Consider the following 12,185-nt stretch of genomic DNA (forward strand, 5'->3'; position numbering starts at 1 on the left):
TAAGCCTAACACCTCCTTGCAGTTAAGGCTGATGCCATCTAGAGCTCAGCCCCTCACTTTCTGATGCCCTAGTGAATACCAATTGGCCTTGTGAATTCCTCTCTCAGCCATCCAAAGGAGAAAATATTAGGAATATTGTTTAACACACAGACTACTTACGTAGGATACACAGAAAACTCTATGTGCTAAAATTAGTGATAGCAAATCACTGTCAGTTTTTAACAATGTGAAAACATTGTGTATGAATTTTAACGTATTCAATGCAATGGCTTATATTATCTTCAGAATGTTGTACACCCATCACTTCTCCAGTTGTGAAATATTGGCCTCAATCCACAAGGAAATCTCATATCCCTTTGGATGGTGCTTCCCAAAATTTCCTCTCCTAACCACAGCATTTATCCCTCTTTCTATATCTCGATGGCTATAGATATTTTGCTTGGTGCCCAGGGACCTTCCGTGTCTTGCTTAGTGATAAAGGTTGTGTTTTTGTGTGTGTGTGTTTGTTTCCGTTATTTCTTTTTTTTTTAATTTTTATTTTATGGACTGCACCTGGGGCATGCAGAATTTCCCAGGCCAGGGATTGAACCCAGATCACAGCGGTGACAACAACAGATTCTTAACAAGCTAGCTGCCAGGGAAATCCTGGCTAAGATTTTTCTGAATACAGATGCGGCATAGATTATAGTTATAAACTGGGAAGTGATACATACCATATGTTTCACTTTACTGGTTTTTTTGGTCCCATTTTCCAGGCCTTAATAACAGGCACCAAATGTGTATGTTTATAATAGGGAATTTATGTTTACTTCTGGGATGAAATGGATTTATTTATGTGATGGGTTTTCTTACTTATTAAAAAGATTCCATTGGAATGGGAATTTGCTGATCACACTTTTGTTAGGGGGGGTTACTGTTTAAGTAAGGAGCTCATATTTTATGTTAACTGGACCAATTTCATAGGAAAATAAGCACTGACTGAAGGTTATGCTCAGAATGCTAGGAGACCTGTCATCTGACAGCTACTTAGCTTAGCAACCATTGTGATGCATGGGCGATTTTATCTCTGTAGGCTTACCAAAGCAGCATTTAAAACTGCAGAGTTCAAAAAGCATGCTGTTGAGAAGAGTAGCTGCAGAGAAACTAATCTGAGATGGCACATGCTCCTTCAGAAATGCAACTTGTGTCTCCTAAAGATGCACCAACTGGTTCAGAATCCTCCATTACACCTCCATGGTGTGATAACTCAATCACTGGGGACTTGGACTTGAGGTCTCAGATTGAAGAAACGGCTTTTCGGGCTTTGTCTGAAGGCTCCCTGATAAAAAAGCCATGTCGCACATTGTGTGCCATTGAACCAGATGAAGACGATGATTTTCTTCCTCTGCCCTTTCCCAGAAAACTTTGGAAAACTGCTGAAAGTGATCACTTTAAGTCCACTTGGTGGGAAGCAAATGGAACCTTGATAGTGATTAATGAAGAACGCGTCAAGAAAGAAGTTCTGGAGAGAAAGTCTCCCTTCAGAATATTTGAAACTGAGAGTATGAAAAGCTGAGTTCGACAGCTTAACCCCTATGCATTTAATAAGCTGCAAAGGAATTTTCAAAGATGTGCCTCACTAGCTGACTTTCTGGCAGAAGAAAATGAAGTCTCTGCTCGGAACAAGGCATTAAGAAATTTCCAGTTACTACTTATAGAGGGAGTGTATAAAATTCTCTTTGGACATGTGCAAATATGTCCATCCATATAGGGTCAAAGTAGACCTTGAAAGTGGGATGAAGTACTGTTCCATTTTTATTATGATGATTATTTTTTGTCTTTTTGCCATTTCCTGAGCCACTCCCATGGCATATGGTGGTTCCCAGGCTAGGGGTTGAATTGGAGCTATAGCCCCCGTCCTACGCCAGAGTCACAGCAACGTGGGATCCAAGCCACATCTACAAAGTACACCATAGCTCACGGCAACACCAGATCCTTAACCCACTGAGCAAGGCCAGGAATCAAACCCGCAAACCCATGGTTCCAAGGCGGATGCGTTAACCACTGTGCCACGACAGGACCATCCATGTTCAACATTTTTAAATTGAGGATGGCTTGGTCATAAAATATTTGGGATGATAAATCATTGTCCTAGCCTCCTTGAGGCTTGTCAATGAACCTCAAAAAATGCAGGCCACAGAGCCTAATACTATTAATGTAAATATACCAGACACTTTTCCTTGAGGACAATAGTTGGCTGTGACCACTAAGAACATTTTTGAAAATATTAGCAATGGATGTGTATTGTCTCATGATATTAACTCCATATGATGCAAAGAGTCAGATATTATGGTTTCTGTCTCCTCGTCTCCTTGTTTCAAATACCATTAAATAAATTTCTCCTTGGTTTTAGCTGCAGTTCTACCATAATCCAAACTTTAAATGAGGCTGTCCTCAACTGTTGGTAAGGAGGAAAAGAAGAGTCACGTATAAAAATGCTTCTCCAGTATCGGCTTCTCTACTTCAAGGTTGCAGCAAGAAACACTCTAGAACAGGGCGTAAGGTGGATAATCATAATTCTGATTTTGAAGCAGAAACTCGTGGAGAAAATGCATTTTCAACCTCCACAAATTTACATGTGCCTTTAGTAAGAAGGCCTTCTACCAGCCAGAGAATTTCTAATACAACTACCCCCATGAGAAGTGACGTTTCTTCTACATCATCAGCATCAGCCAGACCACAGGACAAACTGTCGTGGCTCAACATGCTACTTTAAATCAGTTGACCACGTTTCATACGCTCTCACAAAGCAGCTACTCTCCAGCAAGTGGCCACATTGTGAATTTCATTACAACTACTACTTCCATTTCTCAGTACCACCTTATTTCTCCCTTCCCGAGTGGTTATTTTGGAATGACGGTGAAGCCGTCCCCTTTTCCAACCAGATATCAGAATATACCACCAAGAGAGGGCCCTTTGTCTAACCCTCAACCAACCAACCATCCGTGGTTCCCAATGCCAATGGCCACTGATACCTCTGCTGCCTCTCTCTCAAGGCCAACACCTCCATCCTCTTCATTATTTGAACACCATCCTAATTTTGACCTATCAACGGTCTATAGATTCTGCAGGATAGTGAAGATGAACATTTAGGCTTGCAAATGTCAACAATTTCCTGCAATTCCTTTATTTCAAAAATAAACATATATGTTCATCTTCATAGTTGCAATTACTTCATTTATGAAACAATTAAGGGCTGTGTTTCTTTTTCTAAAATGATGTTTATTTTTTCTATCATAGCTTGTTTCCCATGTTCTGTCAAGTTTCTACTGTCGAGCAAAGTGACCCAGGCACACACCACCCGAACCACCCAAGACCCACACCCATACACGTACGCATCTTTTTTTTTTTCACATAACCCTCCGTTGTGCTCCATCAAAAGTGACTAGATGTAGTTCCCATTGATTTACAGCATGAGCTCATTGCATACCCACTCCACATGCAATACGTTGCACCTTTTCTAACCCCCGATTTCCAGTCCATCACAATCCTGCCGCCTCCCCTTTGGCAACCCAAACACTGTTGTCCACATTCATGAGTTTCGTTCAGGTGGAAATTTCCACTTGTGCCATCTGTTACAGTCCACACATATGTGATATCGTATTGTATTCGCCTTCCTCTTTCTGAGTAACTTCACTTAGCATGATCTTCTCTAATTCCAGCCATGTTGCTGCAAATGGCATTACTTTGTTCTTTTTTATGGCTGAGTCGGGGTTCCATTGTGTGTATGTGTGTGTATATGGAACACATACACACCACATCTTAGTCCAATCTTCTCAATGGACATTTAGGTTATTTCCCTGTCTTGGCTCTTGTGGACAGTGATGCAATGAACATACATGTGCTTGTGTCTTTTTCAAGGGAAGTTTTTTTTCAGCTGTATGCCCAAGAGTGGGATTTCTGGGTCGGTCAGTTATTAGTTCTATATTTACTTTTCTGAAGTATTTCCATGGTGGTTTCCTTAATGGTTGTAAAAATTGACATTCCTTTCATCAGTGTAGGAGAGTTTCCTTTTCTCCACACCCTCTCCAGCATTTTTTTTATGTGTGGACTTGTTAAGGATGGCCATTCTGACAGGTGAGAAAGGTACCTCATAGTAGTTTGTATTTTCACTTCCCTAAGAAACAATGATGTTTAGAATTTTTTATGTGCTTTCTGACCATCTGTATATATATTCTTTCGTGGAATGTCTATGCAGGTCTTTTACCCCTATTCCATTGGGTTGTTGGCTTTTTTGTGGTTGAATTGTATAAGGTGTTTGTATATTTTAGAGACTAATCCCTTCTTAGTTGCATGGTCAGAAACAATTTTCTCCCATTGTAAGTTGTCCTTTTGTCTTTTTAGTGGTTTTCAATGCCAGATTGTTTTGTGGTTTTTCCATATTTGAAAATTTTGTTAATTAGACAGGAATATTTGACATGCCTCCTTGATGATAACGGTTTCAAAAAAGAAAATGCAACTAAGGAAAAAGACAGTGGGAGTTAAGTGATTTCTGAAATAGTCCAGGTTGTATTGAATGGATGCCTAAATTAAGATGGTAGGGAAAGAGGGGCAGATGAAGTTCAGTTTTGAAAAGGAAAATACATATTCTTTATGTAGCATTTTTTCAGCTGCATTATACTCTGTTATTTCAAAGGGAACTTGGATCTTACCTGACAAGATTGTCTTCATTACAAAAAAAAATAAATTTCATGGGGTTCCCACCATGGCTAAGAAGTTAACAAACCGAACTAGTGCTGATGAGGAAGTGGCTTCAACCCCTGCCCTCACTCAGGGGGTTTTAAAGAGGCAGAGTTGCCATGAGCTGTGATCAAAGTGCAGATGTTGCTCAGTTCCAGCATTGCTATGGCTGTTTTAGGCCAGAAGACACAGCTCTGGTTTGACCCCTAGCCTGGGATCCTCCATATGCCAAATGTATGGCCCTATAAAGACAAAAAGAAAAAGATAAGCATAAGTTAGAAAATACATTTCATCCTCCAAACTACAGCATAGTTCAGCTTCCCCAGGACCCATGTCCATAAGTGCACCATAACTGCAATAATGAAGACCAATGACATAATCAGCGATTGCATCACCATCAGCACATGGTGGTAGTTTCGAATGAAACATTTACCAAACAAACAAAACAAAAACGAGGGGGTTTCATTATTGCGTTAAATTGCTCAAACTCTCCGGGTTAGGTGTGCCTTTATTTCCTCCCCTTTATATTTCCTGGTGCACACTTATAGGTTGCGTTCTTGCTTTCCACAAAGAGAGGCTTAAATAATTATGCTGGTCTTTAATGCCAAACCTTAGCATGGTTAACAAATCCGTTGAAGATGTAGAATCTGTCTGACTTGGCAGCTTCATGTTTCTGTTTCGCCACCTTTCTGGAGCCACATTCGGAAAAATTGTTTTCAGTCCTACCAGCAGTCATGTTACAATGTTTCTTGGAGTTGAAAGTACTTCTTGTGGTTGCCTGTTGGGAGGGGGAGGGAGTGGGAGGGATCCGGAGCTTGGGCTTATCAGACAGAACTTAGAATAGATTTACAAGGAGATCCTGCTGAATAGCATTGAGAACTATGTCTAGATACTCATGTTGCAACAGAACAAAGGGTGGGGGAAAAACTGTAATTGTAATATATACATGTAAGGATAACCTGACCCCCTTGCTGTTCAGTGGGAAAATAAAATAAATAAATAAATAAAAAAAAGAAAGTACTTCTCTTTGTCTACAAAAGCAAGGCACTATTGTTGGGGAGGGCAAGGGGAGGAGGGGTGAGCCCCAAAGAAATCTCCCTGCTCACATGTGCACAGGCTCTCCGAGGGCAGGTTGCTCCTGATGCAGGCTATGGGTGGCAAGAAGACACTTGCTTGGGCTACAGCACCCTGGATTCATCTTGGGCAGGCTAGAGGCAGCCAGGCACCTCTGGTGCAGGCTTAGTACAGCAGGGGCTAAGTGAAATGTGGTGCCTCTTGTGTACTCTACAGGCACCAGGGTCAAGTCAAAGTATTCCTCTCAGAAGCCACAGGTCACAGCCTGTGACCACAGTCACCTAAGAGGTCAGAAAACAGAGATGGTGCCGCAATTGAGCACCAACAACTGTTGCTCTCACACCCCTAGGATCATACTGGCCCTGCAGCTGTCACTGCCAGATGCTCCAGATAGCACCCAGATGCTTGGAAACTGTCCTTTGCCAAGGCCCTGCAACTAGGAGCAGCAGGTGCAGCACCTCCTGTGTGGGCTAAGAGGGACAGGGTGCTTCTTCCCAGCATCTACAGTTGTGAGGCAAACCACCATGGTTACCTCTGACTCCAGAGGTGGGCATGGCCTGCTACCACTTGTGGCCCTAATCATCTCCGAGGGCACCACTGAGGTCATTGTGACCAAAAACTGCCTGTTTTTGCTCTCACTACTCTGGGAATACACACACACCCTACTGCTGCCACTACCAAATGCTCCAGGCAGCTTATAATTTTGCATGAAGCTCATTATCACCCCCTCGACCTTGAAACTAGGAGTTACCTGCATCACCTTCCTGCAAGTCCTTGCTGCTGCTAAGATCCCGTCAATAACCAGCACTATCCCTTGCTGCCTTCTCCCTGCAAATACACTCAGCACCCTTGGCATGATAGCCTGCTCACACCAAAGAAAGAAGCAGCAAATATACAAACACCCATGCCCAAAAATACAGGGTAACCACCCAAAGAATTACCCTTGCATAGCTGTAAGCCTCCAAGTGCCGCAATTGAGCACCAACAACTGTTGCTCTCACACCCCTACGATCATACTGGCCCCTCCAAGTGTATTTTGGCTTCCCCAAACTGACAGGAAAAGAAAAACATGGGCAAGGTGAAGAAGCTCAGGAATAACTCCCAGGCAAGGGACGGGAGAATTCATGGGAAGCAGCAAACAAGGAAACAGAACTTTGGAGGCTGAGAGGCATTGAGTTCAAAAGGGAAGTAGTGGAAATACAGAAAAAATGAAGGCTGATTATCAAACAGTTAAGAGCAGATAAAAACATTAGTGCAGATTACTTTAGAGAGAACTACAACATATAAGGAAAAATAGAAAAAAAATAGAAAATTCATTTGCAGTGACCCAAACTGAGTTAAAGAGCAGGATGACTAGTGCAGAGGAATGAATTAGTGACTTGGAAGATAGAATAATGGAAATTACCCAATCAGCACAGCAGACAGAAAGACAAATGAAAAAACACAAAAGAAATATAAGAGATCTATGCGATAATATAAAGCATGCCAATCTATGCATAAAAGGCATTCAAGAAGGAGAAGAAAAAGAAGAGATGATTGAAGATATATTGGAAGTAATTATGCCTCAAACTTTCCAAACTCTAGGAAAGAGATATCGAGATGCAGTAATCGCAGAAGGCCCCCAACACTTTGAACCCAAATATGCCCACACCAAGACATGTTGCAATAAAAATGGCAAAAGGCGAAGATGGAGAGAGCATTCTAAAGGTAGCAAGGGAAATACAAATCCTTAATTATAAGGGACCTCCCTAAACACTGGATTTCTCTACAGAACCACTACAGGCCTGACGAAAGTAGCAAGATATACTCAACTTTCCAAAAGGAAAAATCTGCAGCCTAGAATACTCTACACAGCAAATGTATCATTACTTTGTGTATGTATTTATTTTTGAATATCATTTAAAATAGAAGGGGAAATAGAGAATTTCTTCAACAAACAAAACCTAACAGAGTACATCAACATTAAAGCCATTCTTAAGGAAACAATGCAAGGGCTTCCCTAAGAAAAGTAAATTAACATAGAAAAATAAAATATAAAGTAAAATAAAATATAAAATAAAATAAAAAATAAAATAAAATAGCATAATATAAGTAGTAAGAAATAGGGTGGAAGAAATCCCAAGGGGAAAGTAATCACTTAAATAAGTCAGAATACAGAACTAATAAATTAATAAATACATAACTACATACATACCTACTGTAATAGTGACCATAAACTCAAGGGACACCTAAAGGACACACATGAAGATATTAATAAAGAACTTCAAAATCATAGAAGGTAGGTAAGGAAAGGAAGAAAATATAGACTCCTATTTTTAAATAAAATGTGTTCAAGCCTATATGAATACCAGGCTAAAGCTAGCAGATATAGGGAGAGTTTAGCATGCTTAAAAAACAGGGAAACCACAACTCAAAACCAAACATTACATTCACATAAAACCAAAAAGAAAAGTATACAAGCATACAATAAATGGAAATCATCCAACCCAAACCAAACAACAGAAAAGGAATAAAGGAGATACAGAGCATCAACTGAAAAACACGGGGAAAGTGGCAATAAATACATCTTTCTCAAGAATTACCTTAAATGCCAATGGACTGAATACTCTGATCAATAGACACAGAGTGTCAGATTGGATAAAAAAGCAAAAACATACAAGCTGCTGTCTACAATGACTCACTTCAGAGCAATGACCTCAAGCAGATTGACATGAGGGAATGGGAAAAGATATTTCATGTCAACGGCCAAGAGAGGAAAACAGGAGTTGTGCTAACCAGGGCAAACAAAGTAGACTTTGAAGGGAAGGCCACAAAGAAAGATACAGAAGGATGCAATTTCAGGGAGGCAAGATGGTGGGAGAGCACAGGGACACACTTGCCCTTTCCATCATCACAATACAAATAAACACAACTACACTTAAAACAACTCAAACAGAGCAGCCACGGAACGCTGGCAGAAGAACTGAGACCTCCCAAAACGGTAAGAACCTCTTGACATAACTGGGTAGGACAACAGGAAACAAAGAGAGAGAGGGAAGGGGAATCAGGACTGGACTAGCACTCCTGAGAGGGAGCTCTGAAGGAGAAAGGGAACACATACCCTGGAAAATCGCCTAACCAATGGAAAGGTCAGCCAAGTCGGAGGGATCTCCAAGACTCCAAGAAAAACACAGCAGCATGTCTGAGACCTGGGAAGCAGAGTGAGAGCTGCACAGACCATCTGAACCACACACAGAGACACCAAAGATAGAGATGCTCCGGTGGGGGCTGGGCACCAAGTCCTAGGCTCCAGAGGTCAGTCCCTGGGAGCATGCTGGTGTGGGAGGCATGGAGAGAGGCTAAGGGATTAGATAAGCAGTTTACCTTGGGTGGAGGGAGCAATATGTGAATGGCTGGGGATTGGAAAGCCCAAATAGAGGGAACCTGGCAGAGGATCTGGACCCACAGGAGAGAGAAGGTGCCATTGTTGGGGAGGGGAGAGCAGGAGGGGTGGGTCAACATAGAAGACTCCTCGAACCACAGTGTGTGCAATTGCCCACTGGCTAATAGAGAGCAGAGCGTTACCAGCACATCTCCACTAATCCACCCCACACCCGCCCAGCCAGAAGCAAACTGTCATCCATTGCAGATTGGTGCCACCCCCTGTGGAGAGATAACCACTCCCATGGCATTCCCAGGCAGGCCTTCCCACCCATGCAAAGCACCCCACTGCCCCTGGGCACCCTGTAAGCCCTTCCCCACATCAGGATGTGCACCACCACTGCAGCAGGAAGGGGCTATCCCAACCACCCTTGGGAAGCACCCCACTGCTGCAGAGGGGACACACTGGCCCCACCATCTTTGCGAACTGCTCTGCTGATGTGGCATGTCCAGCAAGCCCTGTCAAGCCACAGGAAGGTCAACTCCATCACAGCAAGCACCAGCCACACCTGCACTCACTCAGGAAGCTCCCTGCTGCCACAGAGCCCCTGGGAAAGCCCTGAACATGTGCAGAGTGCACCTCCACCATGGCAAGCACCAGCGAGCCACACCAGGTCGACGGAAACACCTCTCTACCATGGAGAGACCAGGCCATCACTGCCCAGGCTTGGGAAGTGCTCTGCGGCCACAGCATGCCCCAGGAAGCCCCACCCAGAGGCAGGAAATGCACCTCCACCGAGGTGCACACCAGGCAGCCCCACCCAAACTCAGGAAGGGGCCTACACTGTGGAGTGACCCAGAAAGACCTGCCCTCACTTGGGAAGTGCCCTGCTGCTGTTGCACACAGGCAAGAACTGCCTGCCCAGGCTCGGGAAGTGCCCTGCTGAGGCAGAGTGAGCCAGCCAGCAACCCCAACTATCAGGAAACACATGGCTGCTAGGGATCACCAGGTAATGCCCTGCTTGGCTCTGGCGCATGCTCATCCACCATGGCAGAAAAAAGCCATGACTGCCCAGACTCACACGTGCCCCACTGCTGCAGAATACCACAGTGAGCCCCACCCGGCTAAGGCATTCCCCAGCCAGATCCTCCTGGCCACAGGAAGGACATACCCACAGTGGTGTGCCCTGGCCAGCCCTGCATGCCCTCCAGAAGTGCACCACTACAACGGTGTCCCCCAGACTCTGTCAAAATACATGTGGGCTTCTCCAAACTTACAGAAATTGAAATGGAAAACACGAGCAAGAGGAAGAAGCTCAGAAAACATTCCCAGTTAAAGCAACAGGAGAATTCACCTAAAGCAGTCAACAATGAAACAGACCTCTGAAATCTGACACGTTTTGAGTTCAAATGGGAGATAGTGAAACTACTGAAGGAATTAAGAGAACATATGAACAGTAATGCGGACTCCCTCAGAAAGGGGCTAAAAATATAAGGAGCAGCCATGCAAATGTAGAAAATTCACTTGCAGTGAAACAAACCGAGCCAAGGGCAGTAAAGGTCAGAATGAATAGTGCAGAGGAGCAAATTAGTGACATGGATCATTGAATAAAGGAAATTGCCTAAAGAGGACAGCAGACCCAAAACCCAATGAAAAAACATGAAAGCAATATGAGACCTATGGGATACTATAACACAGGACAATCTACACATAATAGGAATTCCAGAGGAGAAGAAAAAGAAAAGGGGATTGAACATGTATTTGAGGTAATTATCTCCAGAAAGTTTCAAATTCTAAAGGATACTGATTTCAAGATACAGGAAACAGATGTCCCCAAACACGTTGAACCCAAATGGACACACACCAAGACATAGTATAATAAAAATGGCCAAAGTTAAAGAGAGGATTCTAAGGGTGGCAAGAGAAAAGCAAACCCTCCATTATAAGGGAATCCCCCAAAGGCGAATAGCTGATATCTATTCGGAAACACTACAAGCTAGGTGGGAGTGGCAAGAGATATTTAAAATGCTGAAACGAAAAAGAAATCTGCAATGTGGAATAATTTATCCATCAAGAATATGAGTTTAAATAGAAGGGGAAACAAAGAGTTTCTCCAACAACAACAACAATAACAAAATCTAAAAGAGTACAGAAGTACAAAATGCACGCTAAAAGAAAGAAAGTTTTCTCTAAATTTAAAAAATAAAAAAAGAGGAAGAACAAGGATGGAGGAAAGCAGGATTAGAGACCAGTCACATAAATAAGGCAGGATACAGATCTAATGGTGAAGAGGTTAAAAAAAAAAAAAGGTATAAAAATCCTACAATGTGGGCAAGGGGAGTAAGGAAAAATAGAGACTCTTTTTATTCTGCTTTCTGAATTTTATTATTGTAATGAAGTGGGTGAGCCTACATCACCATTCACCTAGAGTACACAGTTATAACAAGTGGAGAGTACACAGTTATAACAAGTGGTTATCACACTTAAAAAACAGGGCAGCCACAAATCGAAACAGAACATTACTTTCACAAAAACTGAAAAGAGAACTACTCAAACTTAAAATAAATGGACCGCCCAAACAAACCAAACCAAACCAAAACAAACCAAACCAAAACAAAACAAAACAAAATTGGAATCATAAAAGTCCATGGCCAGATGGCTTCACAGGTGAAATCTGTCAAACATAAAAAGAGGAATCGATGCCCATCCTCCTTATGCTTTTTCAAAAGTTCAAAGAAGACGGAACATTCCAAAAGATATTCTATGATGCTACCATCACCTTAATTCCAAAACCAGACAAAGATACCACCCAAAAAGATGACTATTGGCCAATATCTTTGAAGAGTATAGATGCAAAAATTCTAAAAAATGATTAGTCAACTGAATCCAAAAACTCATCAAAAAGATCATCCACCACAACAAGGTGGGATGCCTCCCAGGTTCACAAGGATGGTTCAGTATACAAACAGGAAGCAACATCGTACACCGTATTAACAAAAGAAAAGTCAAAAACCATATGAACATCTCAATA

At 42.4% G+C, this 12,185-nt stretch overlaps 1 pseudogene; it reads left to right on the plus strand.

Moving 5' to 3' along the window:
- The first annotated feature begins 1,153 nt into the window (after positions 1–1,153).
- On the plus strand, positions 1,154–3,132 carry LOC146394405 (heat shock transcription factor, Y-linked-like; annotated as a pseudogene).
- The last annotated feature ends 9,053 nt before the right edge of the window (positions 3,133–12,185 follow it).

The sequence above is a fragment of the Sus scrofa genome, chromosome Y (assembly GCF_054392235.1).
Source record: "Sus scrofa isolate SSC_HxYL_T2T_F1_AM1 chromosome Y, Sscrofa_HxYL_maternal_Yorkshire_Landrace_v2.0, whole genome shotgun sequence".
NCBI classification, from domain to species: Eukaryota; Metazoa; Chordata; class Mammalia; order Artiodactyla; family Suidae; genus Sus; species Sus scrofa.